Below are 13219 nucleotides of genomic sequence, written 5' to 3' on the forward strand. Positions count from 1 at the left end.
CTGTTCTCCTAGGGAACCCACACAGCACAACTTTCCAAAAGAACATTTTAATAAGAAGCCTCTAATGTGAAATATGAGGTCTCAGAGCTTCATCTGAACATATGACTGTGTGTATGTGCGTGTGTGTGTGTGTGTGTGTGTGTGTGTGTGTGTGTGTTGTATGTATGTGAGATTAACAGTGCCTAGGCACTGTCCCTGAGCTTTTGAGCTCCAGGTTTATATTCTGCTTTCAAGACTAAACTCTGCTTCTGACTTTTTGGTAGTTAATTGGAGATAAGAGTCTTAGAGGGCTGGCTTGGAACTGTAACCTTCAGATCTCAGCCTCCTGAGTAGCTAGAGTTATAGGCATGAGCCAGTCACCACACTCAGTATGCTTTTAGTAGGATTCTTGAAAAACAACTGCTATTCTCATTAAGCCTGTATGTCTGATGACACTCCATTCAACTTTAATATTGACTCACTAGATTTAATATTCATGGTAGTATGGGTGTGTTCTCTGTGTGTGTGCGTGTGTGTTTGTGTGTGTGTGTAAGAGACAGAGAGAGAGAGAGAGAGAGAGAGAGAGAGAGAGAGAGAGAGAGAGAGAGAGAGAGAGAGAGAGCACAGAAAACTAATGATTTGGGGTTTAGAAAGGTAGGTTGGCCCCAATGTCAAGAGGATGAATAAGAGAAATCTTAATTTTAAACACAATGGCCAAAATACCTATCTGAAATCAAGCAAGGAGAAAATAAATGGCAGGTGTACAAATTATGATATTCAATGCACACATACAAAAACAGAGCTAGTAATGAGGGATGGGTGGGGTTGAGAGGGATGACGGCGAATGAAAGTGGTGACAGTGATCAAGCTGCAATGTAGCCATAGATTGACATGGCAAATTGTAACTCATTTGCATAACTCCTTGCAGGTGATAAAAAAATTTAAAGTAATAGATTAAAATATGACGACAACAAGAGAATTCTTTGAGGCATGCCTCTTCCTTTGGGTATTGATATCAACAGGTACCTACCTACCTGTAACTAAGCTACCCTTTTCATTTTAATTTAATAGGAGGGTGGTGAGGAGGCAACTGGTAAAATTAAAAGCAGTATGGCCATGTTAGAAACTCTCGGAAGGTTTCAGTGATTTCACATTCAACTATTCTCTGATCGTTTGAGCTAGATCCTCTGACCCAAACCAGCCAATCTACCTACGTAGGCCTGGCTTCTATTTTTTTTTTTAATTTCCTTAGGTATCTCCTTGCATATATTTCTGGATTGTGCAGGAATGGTTCTGATGTGAGCAGTTCTGTAGCCACTTCAAGGTACCATGGCAACGACTCCTAGAGAGAGGCAACAGAATCTGCAGCTGTGCTCACCTCCAGATGCCAATGGGAAAGGAGACTTTGGAAAGGGTGCAAAAGAAGATTCTAAACCCTTAAAAGGGGAGGATTTCGAGGTAGAGATCCTGTGACACGTGTTAGCAACCCATGTCTATTATTCCTTTCTTTTAACTCCACACACAGCTGCTTGCTCATGTAAGAACCAGTACTTTCTATTCCCAAAGGGCAGATTTGCTTTGAAAGGGGATTAATTGTTTTTATTAAATTCTAATTGTACAGGCTAGCAATTTATATAGACCTATAGGAAGCATATTGTTGCAAAAGGGAAAAGGTTTGGGGGCGAAATGGGTTGGGGGTCACGCTAATCTCTGAAGGGAATGTGTATCCTTTGACGATGCCTGCTGATATGATGAAGACGTCCATGCTATATATGTTCAAAACAGAGACTTGTTTACACATTGTTTTTAATGTGTGTGTGTGTGTGTGTGTGTGTGTGTGTGTGTGTGTGTCCTATGGCTTGAACTCAGAGCCTAGATGCTATCACTGAGTTTTCATACTCAAGACTAACATTCTACCACTTGAGCCACACGTCTGCTTCTGGCTTTTTGGTGGTTCATTGGAGGTAAGAGGCTCACAGGGCTGGCTTGGAGCTCAGGGACAACACCCAGGCCCAGAGTTCAAGTCCCTCAACCGACAAAAACAAAGAAGTCCCTAGAAAGAGCTGCCATTGCTGCATCCTCGTTATATTATAACACTTATTTCCAAGCTCTGTCCCTTGTTCTCTACCATCTTGATTGGGAAAACAAATGGTGTTAACTTGAGATGTTTGTATTCCTGGGATATTTGTGTTTTTTACTTCTAATTTGTAAATATGTTACAACGGGGATGCTTTGAGTATTTGGTGCAGTTTGTATCTTGAATGTCTCCTCCAGTTCCATGTGTTAAAAAGACTTCCTGAAGGGTGGCATGGAAACCTTAGGAGGTGGAGCTTAGTGGGAAGTCTTTATGTCACTGGAGCCACAACTTGTGCAGGGGACTGAGCTGCCCCACTTTCTTCCTCTTCCTCTCTTTTGTTCTCTGGCTTTGTGTGTGAGTGATTTTGCTCTACCACACATGCAGCCATGATAAGCTACCTTGCTATATGTTCAAAATAATGAGACACATCACTCACAGATTATCAAACTTCCTTTTTTTTTTTTTTTTTGCCAGTCCTGGGCTTGAGCTCAGGGCCTGAGCACTGTCCTTGGACTTTCTCAAGGCTAGAACTCTACCACTTGAGCCTCAGCACCACTTCCGGCTTTTTTTCTATATGTGGTACCGAGGAATCGAACCCAGGTCTTTGTGCATGCTAGGCAAGCACTCTACCACTAGGCTAAACTCCCGGCCCCAAGAATATGTGAGGAGTTTTGTTTTTTTTTTTCCGAACTTCCTTTCTTTACCAGTTAAGTACGGTGATGAAAGCTGACACTTCCTACACAGAAACCTGACCGTTTCAGTCACAACATTTTTATTTTGTTACCATGTCTGCAAGGTACAGACAGTGCTCCCTGCAGAAGCCATGGCTCCAGCTTCATCTTACTCCTCCAGGGGTATGGTGCCCCTGCACCCTGTTCAGCAAGCGCTGGACAGCCAGCGAGCCAGAGCTGATCCATTATCCCTGTCCCAGTTTTTCAGTGACATTGTGAAGGACTATCACTGTGCATTTAGAACAATGTATGGACATGTGTGCTATGCTGGGTAGTGTGCCATTGCTAATCATTCAAGTCTAAATTAAACCCTAATGACATGAGACTGACGGACAGCTATCCCCAGGTTCTAGGAATGAAAGTCAGTCAGCATGTGCTCAGAGGTATCTGGTTGTTACAGGCAGAAGGACTCAAAATTTACTCTAGGCTGGTGAGAACCAGCCACAGGCAGAAGGAGGAATGGCTCAGGCACATGGTTAATTTATTTGGAAAGGTTTTTTTTTTCTTTATTCAGAGAGGGAAGAACTTGTAACTTACTGAAGAACTCATTGCCTAAGAAAGAGGGCAGAAAAATGGACCTGATCTTGTGAAGACATATGAAATTGCAGAGTATAATTAACAAGGCAGCCTGCTCAGTCAAACACACCTTGTCTCTTTTGTTTGTTTGTTTGTTTTGTTTTTATTTTTTCCTGTTGGGGGTACAAACATATTTACAAACCTCAGGGCAGACAATACATGGGACTGAGCCACCCTATGACCTTGACAAGTAATTGAGTAAATAAAATTTATCTTTCTGCCTTTTTAATTCTCCCCCCCCCCCATTTTAACAAGTATACATTTCAGTAGCACTAAATACATTCACTGTGTGGTACAACTATCAGCTCTGTCCATTTCCAGACATTTTAATCATCCCAAACAGAAACTCATTAACCGGTAACTTCCTAGTTCAACTCCCTGGTAACACTTGATTCTGCTTCTTTTCTATAAATATGCCTATTCCTAGCACCCCATACACATAGAATGCCATATTTCTCATTTTGCATCTGAATTGCTTTAGATAGCTACTAACTTGGATGTTCTTCCCTGTTGCAACATGTATCAGGCTTTTACTCCTTTTTAAAAGATGAATAATATACTATTCTCTCCACAGAGAGTGACAATCATTGGATGCTAATGGTTAGCAATACTATACTATACAAGACAACAATATATGTACCCTTAATTTTATACACACAAAGAATATCATGTTTTATATATGTTATATACGGACAATGGTAAATGGTATATATGTGTGTACATATATAAACACATATACACACAATATACATATACTACTCTTCCTATATATTTGTGGCATATGTATTATAGTGATTCATCCATTGATAGACATGGAAGTGTGTGAGTATGTATGTGTGGGAGAGAGGGAGGAAGGAAGTGGGAGAGAGAGAGAGAGAGAGAGAGAGAGAGAGAGAGAGAGAGAGAGAGAGAGAGAGAGAGAGAGAGAGAGAACTGGGGCTTGAACTTGGGGCTTTATGAACTCATTTGACATTTTTGCTTAAGCCTGGCATTCTACCACTTGAGCTATGACTCCACTTCCAGCCTTTTGTTAGTCAACTGAAGATAAGAGCGTCTAATAAATTTGCCTGTGCTGGCATTGAACTATGATCATCAAATCTTTGCCTCTGGAGTAGTTAGGATTACTGGTATGAACCACCAGAATCTCACAAGATGTGAGGGTTTAAAAAATTATTGATATTATAAAGGTGTTATAATTATATAAGTCAGGTAAGGAACACATTTCTTTGTGAGCAATGTCACCTCTTCCCTGGCTTTATGTCACACATGAGGTTTATTATGCCATTTTGGCCATTATGAGTAATGTTCTTACAAATATCACTATCAAATATCTCTTGTGTATATACCAGAAGTAGAATTACTGGGCCAGATGCTAATTCTATGGTTAACTTGTTGAGGATCTGCCAAACTGCTTTCCTCAGGGACTGTACTACTTTACATTGCCACCAGCCATGTACAGGCTTCCAATTCCTCTACATTATTACAAACAATTGTTATTTTGCTGTGTTTTGTTGATTAGCCATCTTAGTGGGTATAAATGAAGTATTATTTCATTGTAGTTTGATTTGCATTCCAGTCTTTTTCTAATTTGGTTACTAAGGATAAGGTTGTTGTTTCCTCTGAAATCCCAATAGCTCCCTGTGGTCAACCAAACAATGTATGTGTGTGTGTGTGTGTGTGTGTGTGTGTGTGTGTGTGTTTGTGTGTGTGTGTGTGTGTAAAACATATTTCCTGATAGCCCTCAGAGCCACCTGGCAGAGACCTCAACTTGTCACTTTCACACTACACAATACATGAGACTGATTGGGATTAGAGAAAGACAGACAACATGAAGCAAGAGAGAACTTTGCACCCGCTCTGAGGCAGGATGAAGGCTTTCTTCCTTTCTTTCTTTTTAAAAATAAATTATCAGCATCAGAGAGCTGCCACGTAGAGCAAACCAAGCAATTCACCCATCAAACCTGCAAAGATGATGGAAGTCAATGTTCTAATGGTTGAATGGATGGACAAAAGCAACCTTCATAGGCTTGAGCCTTTTGAGAAAAAGCTGATTGCTCTGAGCCGACAGCAAGATCAGTAAATTATACCTGGGATAATTGGAAAGAGCTGAATCTTGAACCATCAATCAGAGGAGTTGCTCCTCTAATTAGATTGGCCAGTAGCAACAGGCCCCCTTTATACTTCCACATAAAAGGACCACAGACAATAGTGCATTTCTCTTTAGAACTAGCTGTGTGCACGCTGCAGCTGGCTTCTCTCCTTGATGTCACTTTGGAAGGATGCTGCTTCTCATTCTGGGACTGATACCGACACTGCTGCAGAGAGAAGGGTCACCTTTCGTGTTCTTCAATATGCAACAGCAAAAGGAAGGCCAGATGTCATGGTCAGTGTGTATTTGTGGGCTCTCCAAGCTAGGGACACTATTTGATGTTGTGAAGACACCTGGACTGGCTGCCATAGGGTCACATGACATACAACATGACTGATCCCACTGGAAAAATACAGGCCATCTGGAACTAGGAAGGCCTTGGCATTGAGACTGTGTGTACGACATCTGTGACTGATACAGCTGGCATAGTCATGCTTAACTGCATATATGAAAACAGAATAGTCGGGCTTTACATTTCTCTCCTCTTTCACTTTTCTCCCTCCCTCCTTCCCTCTCTCTCCTTCCCTCCCTCTTTTCCTTCCTTCCTTCCTTCCTTCCTTCCTTCCTTCCTTCCTTCCTTCCTTCCTTCCTTCCTTCCTCCCTCCCTCCCTCCTTCCCTCCCTCCCTCCCTTAATAATGAGTTGCTCAAAAGAGCAGCAGTTTATGATCAAGTGCACTGGTCATTCTACTGCCCAGTAGTTTGATATAATCATTCCTGAATGAGGAGAAAAGAAATGCATTCCAAATTTTGGAATTCTCATCTTAGAAGAACCACCAAGTTGGGAAGCACTGCTTGCATCTTTTTTTATTTTCCCTAAAAGATTCTTTCCTTCCTCCTTCCTGCTTCAGAATGGATGATATCGGGTACACGTCCTCTCTTCCCAAGGCTCAAGTTCAGGCCATCACCCTACAGCCTCCTCCACTCCTCCCCCCACAAGCCAATGCTGAACCCTCTGTGGTCCCATATCTGCCTCCCATCTTCTTGATACTTTTCCATTTATCAGGCTGCTATTCACCCCCTTCTGTGTGCTTAAACTTTTCTAGCGAGCACTCCTCTTTGGTAAAGGCTTTGTCCATTCAAATCCCTCCATCACGTCAGCCAGGCCTGTTCCTACTCCATAGCTTCACAGTTAATCTGCCACTCCCAGCTCAGCACGACAGCCCAGAACACCAGGCCGGCAGCACCCACCTCACCCCAGCCATTCTGGAACACTCTCTCCCCATCACCCTCCTGGGCTCCACACAAACCCCTTCCCGGACAATCCCCCAGCAGGAAACCACAGCACGCTTTCCTCTAGCTGCCCTCCATGGCTCCCCCAGCGTCTTCTTGTCCTTGTTACCTGCTGTTCAGTTGGCTCCTACTGCTACTATTGCATATGATACCAGCAGCCTTCCAAGACTTGTTCTCAGCTTAGGGAAAGAGGAAGAAAAACAAATTCCTTTTTTTTTTTTTTTCCACCAGAGCAGCCATGTTTGGCAGTTGTAGTTAATCTTAGCAATGCATATCCAATTTGCTAAAGCACAATGGATCATTCCCTTACTCTGGCTCAAATTGCCTCCCTACAGACCACCTACCATTCCCAGATGATGCTAATGCCTCTTGAAGTCAAACTTAAAAGATATCAGTGTAACTTGGGTGAGATAAAATTATTGGTCCATAATGGGTTTTGATCATAAACAAATTAGCCAGAGAAGAAAGGTCAGTTGTGGGGCTCGGAATCTGGGCCTGGGCATTGTCCCTGAGTTCTTCAGCTTCAGGCTACCTACCACTCTACCCTTTGAGCTCTAGCACTATTTCCTGTTTTCTGGGGGTTAATTGGAGATAACTGTCTCACAGTCTTTTTTTATTTTTTTTGCCAGTCCTGGGGCTTGAGCTCAGGGCCTGAGCACTGTCCTTGGACTTTCTCAAGGCTAGAGCTCTACCACTTGAGCCTCAGCACCACTTCCGGCTTTTTTCTATGTATGTGGTACCAAGGAATTGAACCCAGATATTCGTGCATGCTAGGCAAGTACTCTACCACTAGGGCAAACTAAGCCAGACTCAAAGGAACATAGGCTCAATGGTTTCCCTCATCTGTCATAATCAGAAACCTTGGGCTCTCCTAGCAGAGATTTGCAATAGAGCAAAACCTTAATACATAAGGCCATATAGTATGACACTAAATGAAAGGACCTCCAGGATAGAGAAACAAAAGCCATATAATGAGTGTTGTCTTTAATGTACTATGTTATCTCTCATCTCTTGCTGTCCCTTGGTTATCTCACATTGTTACAGTATTTCACATTGTTATCTGATTTATTGGATATATGCATATTTGGTTATTTGAAATAGGATAGGGAAGGGGGAGAAAACAAAATTAGAGGTGGGGGTGGGGGGAGGGAAATGGGGACCAAGACATGAGAAAGGGTATCAATATATGTGAAGTAATGGAACTTCTATCTGGTGAATATAATGTAACCCCTCTATTGATTACAATAAAAAATATATGGGGGAAAAAAAGAATCTCACAGTCTTTAGTGCCCCGTCTGGCTTTGAACCTTGATTGGAAGATCTCAGCCTCCTGAGTAGCTAGGATTACAGGTGTGAGCCACCTCACCCAGCAGAAATGTTTTTATATACAAAAACAAAACAAAACAAAACCAAAAAATGTCAACTATCTTGGCTGATTTATCATAAAAGATTTAATGGAATCATCAAATTGCAGAAAGGGTTGAACAAGACAAGTTGAGTAAATTAAGGCATAGAGTGGAATCAAAGCCCAATATTCAAACCAGTAGCTGCCGATAGTGACACAAGCCTGCCTTTGACAAAAAAGAAAACTAGCATTCCCGAGCTCTGCTGTGGAAGAGATAGTGCACATCTGGATGTAGCAGCTCCTGGAACTAGGGACACATCCTTAGAAGGTATGACGGTATCCTGGACTCGAGCAGTCACCTTGAGTTCTGTTGTAGTAGATGTTCTTTTTGTTTATAGCAACTGGCTAAAAGGCTAGTAGATATAGGGATATCTTCATTAACTTAAATTTAAACTCAGCTGTGTGGTTTAAATATTATGTATACCTTTCTAATTGTACTTTTACCTTTTTCTTGGAAGTGAATGATTAGAAATACATATTTATATATCTCACATGATGGAGATGATAAAAACCTTAAAAAGTACCTTGGAACAGATGGTAGTTTTAGAACAAAACAGATCCATTAGCTGTCAAATCCAGCTTCTTGTAGGATGAGAAATAGACTTAGTTCTCAGGTGTTGCTAAGGAAAGCTCTTACATATTCTAGGTAAGCAGCTTAGGATATGGATTCTTCTGTATAAATTTTGAAAGGGGAACAATGTAACAACTCACAATTAATGAATGTCGTAAACTGTAAAGAATAAGATAAAAGAAACTTCTCTGATTTGATGGTAATATAAAATCATTCAAATTGTGTTTTTAAAGATGATACATGAGATTTGGGACCAAGTGGTACAAATTTCCAGGGCTTTCCAGACATACGCAGCTTTCCTGTTTCTATTCCTGGAATCTTTTTTTTAAAATTTTTTTTATCTCCTGTATTAACAAAGAGGAACAAATGATCTTTGATTTTGTAAAAGCAGAGATTTTCCGTAACTGGCAACATCCTTGTAGTAATTACAGAGGAAGCAAATGATTTGTTGAAGGTCGGATAACTGTCTGAAGCCAGAGCAGAAGTGAGATCCCTTCTTTCTTTCACCTCCACCAAAGGCTCTGAAAAACTTTGCAAAGGAATATTTCTATAAATAACCACTTATACCAGGCCTTCCACCCATGTGTGTGTGTGTGGATCTACTAGGTAAAATGTTTTGATAAGTGATTACTTATCATGTTTCATGATCACAAAGAGTTTTCCATTATTTTTGTTGTTTCATTTTTGATCTTTGTAGTATTCCGTGTGAAACTCCAGGCCCTGCTTTCCTAGTCTAGCAATCTACCATCTGAATCATGCCTCCAGCCTCCTTCTGTATTATTTAGTTAGTTGGCTAAGCAAGTTACCACTTTAGCACCAGAGGGGGCAGGGCTTTAATTTCTTACTTGTACTTATCACTGCTCACGATAGGTACCATCACACCCAAGCATTAGTTGAGATGATCTTTCAAAGTTTTATGCCCAGGCTGGATTTGAGCCATAAATCTTATCTCTGTCTTCACAAAGTGTTTTCACAGTAAACAAATATATTTGTGGGTGTCCTGGTCTACTTTAAGCAAATAGCAGTTGCCTGTGTACTTCACAGCACAGTATCTAGACAGAGCTAGGAGCATTTTAACATAATTGATAAGCTTAATTGCCCTTTTAACTCAGACATCAAATCTGAGTGCTAATAATTCAGTCCATAAAAGTGTTTCATCAGAACACTGATGGGCTTTTGCCCATCAGAATTAGTCATAAGTCAGGCATGAATTAGGAACCCAGATTTAAACCCTAGAAAGAAAACCTGCCAATGCATAAAGATTGCAAAAACATTTGTTACTTATGAAGTGGGAGAAGCACGTGATTTTGACATAATAAAAATAATAATTTGATAATTAATTTTGTGTATCAGCTTCACAGAGATACAGGGTGCCCAGATATTCGGTGAAACATTCCTCTGGGTGTTTCTAAAAGGGTGTTTATGGATGAGGTTAATATTTAAATTTGCATAATAAGTAAAACAAATTGGCTTCTCTTGTGCCAAGATTGTTCCATGTTTTGGGAATGACCCCCTCCCTCCTTGTTTAGAGCCCATGTACTTGAACTCCAGCTTGGTGCTCAGTGGTTAGATACCTGAGCTCTGATTCGACCAGTGGTTTGAGTTAAATAGACAATCAGGTAATTGTACTTTTCCTATAAAAGCAGTGTAAAGTTCTTGCTCAGGGCCTTTTCAGCGTTGCCGGCTGCTGGTACGCGGAGGCCCGAATCTAGACATAAATAAAACGACCCCTGCTCTTTAGCTTTGACTGTGGCCTCTGGTGGTCTTTTCGGGGTTCTAGGAATTCGGGTACAGCACTCTAATGTGGGGAATCTTCCTCTAATTACCTGAAGGCCAATGATGAACAAATAGAATGATCTTTGCCTAAATGAGAGAGTTCCTCCCATCTGACTCCTGTTGAATTGGACCATTGGATTTTTCCTGCTTCCCAACAATCTGAAATATTAGTTGCTCTGGATCTTGAATTTTTTATTCCATCAGACTTGAATTCATACCATCTGTTTTCCTGGGTCTCCAACTTCCCAAATCACTTTGAAGATCTTAGAACCTGTAGGCCTGCATGGAATGAGCTAATTCCTGAGAATAAATTGAATGTAAGAATGTGTGTATGTATGTATGTGTCTAAGGATGTATGTATGTATATATGTGTGTATGTATGTATATACTTGACTGTCTATCTCCATATATATCTTATTAATTTTGTTCTTTTGGAGAACCATATTGAAGGCATAGAAACCACTTACACTCTGGAAATAGTCATAGTCAATGTTCATTCTGTTTGCACTTTCACAGTTTTCAAGTAGGTTTGCCTTCACATTCTCTTTTGACAGAAATTAAGAAGTAGCAGTCTTTATGATGGGGTGGTCAGAGACCTTCTACTCACCAGTCTCTTTTCTTGGTTTTATCTTTTAGTTTCTCTATACACTCATGTTTAGTTTCCTTTTCCCTCCCTGCTTTACAAGAGTGATTTATCGATTGTCTTTTTGGTATGATCTATATACTTCATGTTAAAGAGAGGGTGTCTCCAATTGTAACACCAGGGGGAAAGAAGGATTTAAATAAGATCCACTATAAGCAAGCACATATTACAATTTAAAAAAATGGTCCTATCTGGTGGACCATCTGCTTTATTTGTCACTATTATTTTTATCCAGTCTTGTATTGGTCTTTGCATTATGGTTGTATTTTTAAACTTGCCAGTCAGTATGTTCCTACCATGATTTCTTCTAGCTAAATTTTGCAATGGATAAAGAAAATGGTTCCTATTTTCCATAAGTTTGCTGTCAAATTATAGAGAAGGTATGTTGGATTGCAATACAAACAAAGGTTTTCCCAGAAACCCTTAAGAGCCCCTAAGAGCTGAATAACCTTGTTCAACCACGAAGGGTTAAGGGGGGAGAAAGGAGAATGCTGTTATGCAATGGCAAGGAAAAAGGGCTTTCCAGAGAGGGGCAATAGAGTTAAAAAGCCCCCCAAAATGGGAACTTATTTCAAGAGCTAAAGATATATATTAAAAAATTGTATTAGAAGTGATGCTGTGGCTCAAGGACAGAGTGCTAGCCTTGAGAAAGCTCAGGGACAGTGCCCAGGCTCTGAATTCAAGCACCAGGACTGGCAAAGAAATTGTATCAAGAGAGATGAAGCAGAGATGGAAGATGATGAGTTGAGGTTGAAAATACCCCAACTCATTTTGCAGTGGACCAAGCACCCAATCACTTTCCATGCCTTAGCTACTTCTTTCTACTTAACTGATGTTCAACTTATGAAACTACTTTTTCTTGCTTGCTTGCTTGCTTTCTTGTCAGTCATGGGGCTTGAATTCAAGGAGTGGGCATTGTCCCTGAGCTCTGTTGCTCAGTGGTAACATTCTATCACTTTAAGCCACTGCACCACTTCTGGTTCCATGGCGCCCTTACTACATACCTTACATACCATCATAACAGGAACCTATGGCATCATAATACCATTTTTCCAATTTCCAGTACCAATCTAGTCCTCTTTGTAGAATGCCTATTTGTTTGAAATTTCTTTGAAATGTTGGTAAATGGAATTACATGGTAAATTGAATGGGCTGTAGATAAACATTAGAAAACTTTGCATATCTTTTCCAACCTGTTGGAAAATTGAGAAGTTTAGATGTATTAAAGGGTCATTAATTTTTCCCAAGGATAATGAATATATGTAAAAATGCTAGAGAGTAACTGTCCAGAAAATCATCTAAAGACAAAGTCTTCTTATTGTCTGCCTCTTATTGTGTATTAACATTTCTTCTCCCAACCTTGGTTGACAATTGGTATAAACAGCATGCCAGCTGTGCAGGGCATTGAGCCAAATGGAGAATTTTATCAGGAGACCAGAAAACAGCCAACTATTGAATTTGAAATGAGCTGAATTACACAATCCAATTAGGAACTCACTTCTTTTGGTTTGGCTACTTCCAAATGACAGCAGTTCCAAGATACGATGTGCCAGCATTCCCAACATGGAACTTTGAGTTGTAAATTCTGCATGCTAGGGGCCCATGTCTCCAATCTGGGTCATTAATGATGAACTAGTCTGGGTTGAATTTGCAATACCACTACTTAAAAAGTCATCCATTGCTTTGCTCCAATTGACCAATGGCATCCTCAATTTTCTAATCATGCTACAACCTAAAACTTACACTGGATGAAGAAATGCTAGTCTGATAGGGATCTCCTCCAAGTGGTTTCAATGCAGATCTACCTCTTTCCAATCTGATGTATATGCCAGGCGCTGCTTGCTCATATCTGTAATCCGAACTACTCAGGAGGCTGAGTTCTGAAGATCACAGTCTGAAACCAGACAGAAAAGGTTTTCTTCAGACTCTTATCTTCAATTAACCAGCAAAATACCAGAAGTGGAGATGTGGCTTAAATGGTAGAGCCTTGAATGAAAAAGCCATGCAAGTGGGTGACTTACTATTGGTATACACATACCAAAAAATTTAATCTAAAAACAAGGGAATTAAATAAGCCTGAG

At 40.5% G+C, this 13219-nt stretch overlaps 1 protein-coding gene across 1 annotated transcript in view; it reads right to left on the minus strand.

The window, feature by feature from the left end:
* Jcad (junctional cadherin 5 associated) overlaps window positions 1-12917 on the minus strand; it is a 63451-nt gene extending 50534 nt beyond the window's left edge. Inside the window, exon 1 of the mRNA XM_090319095.1 lies at window positions 12882-12917. The gene's annotated coding sequence lies outside the window, so the exon portion shown is untranslated. The remainder of the gene's footprint in view (window positions 1-12881) is intronic.
* Window positions 12918-13219: the final 302 nt, after the last annotated feature.

The sequence above is a fragment of the Megascapheus bottae genome, chromosome 26, assembly GCF_031878675.1.
Source record: "Megascapheus bottae isolate mThoBot1 chromosome 26, mThoBot2.hap1, whole genome shotgun sequence".
In the NCBI taxonomy this organism is placed as follows: Eukaryota; Metazoa; Chordata; class Mammalia; order Rodentia; family Geomyidae; genus Megascapheus; species Megascapheus bottae.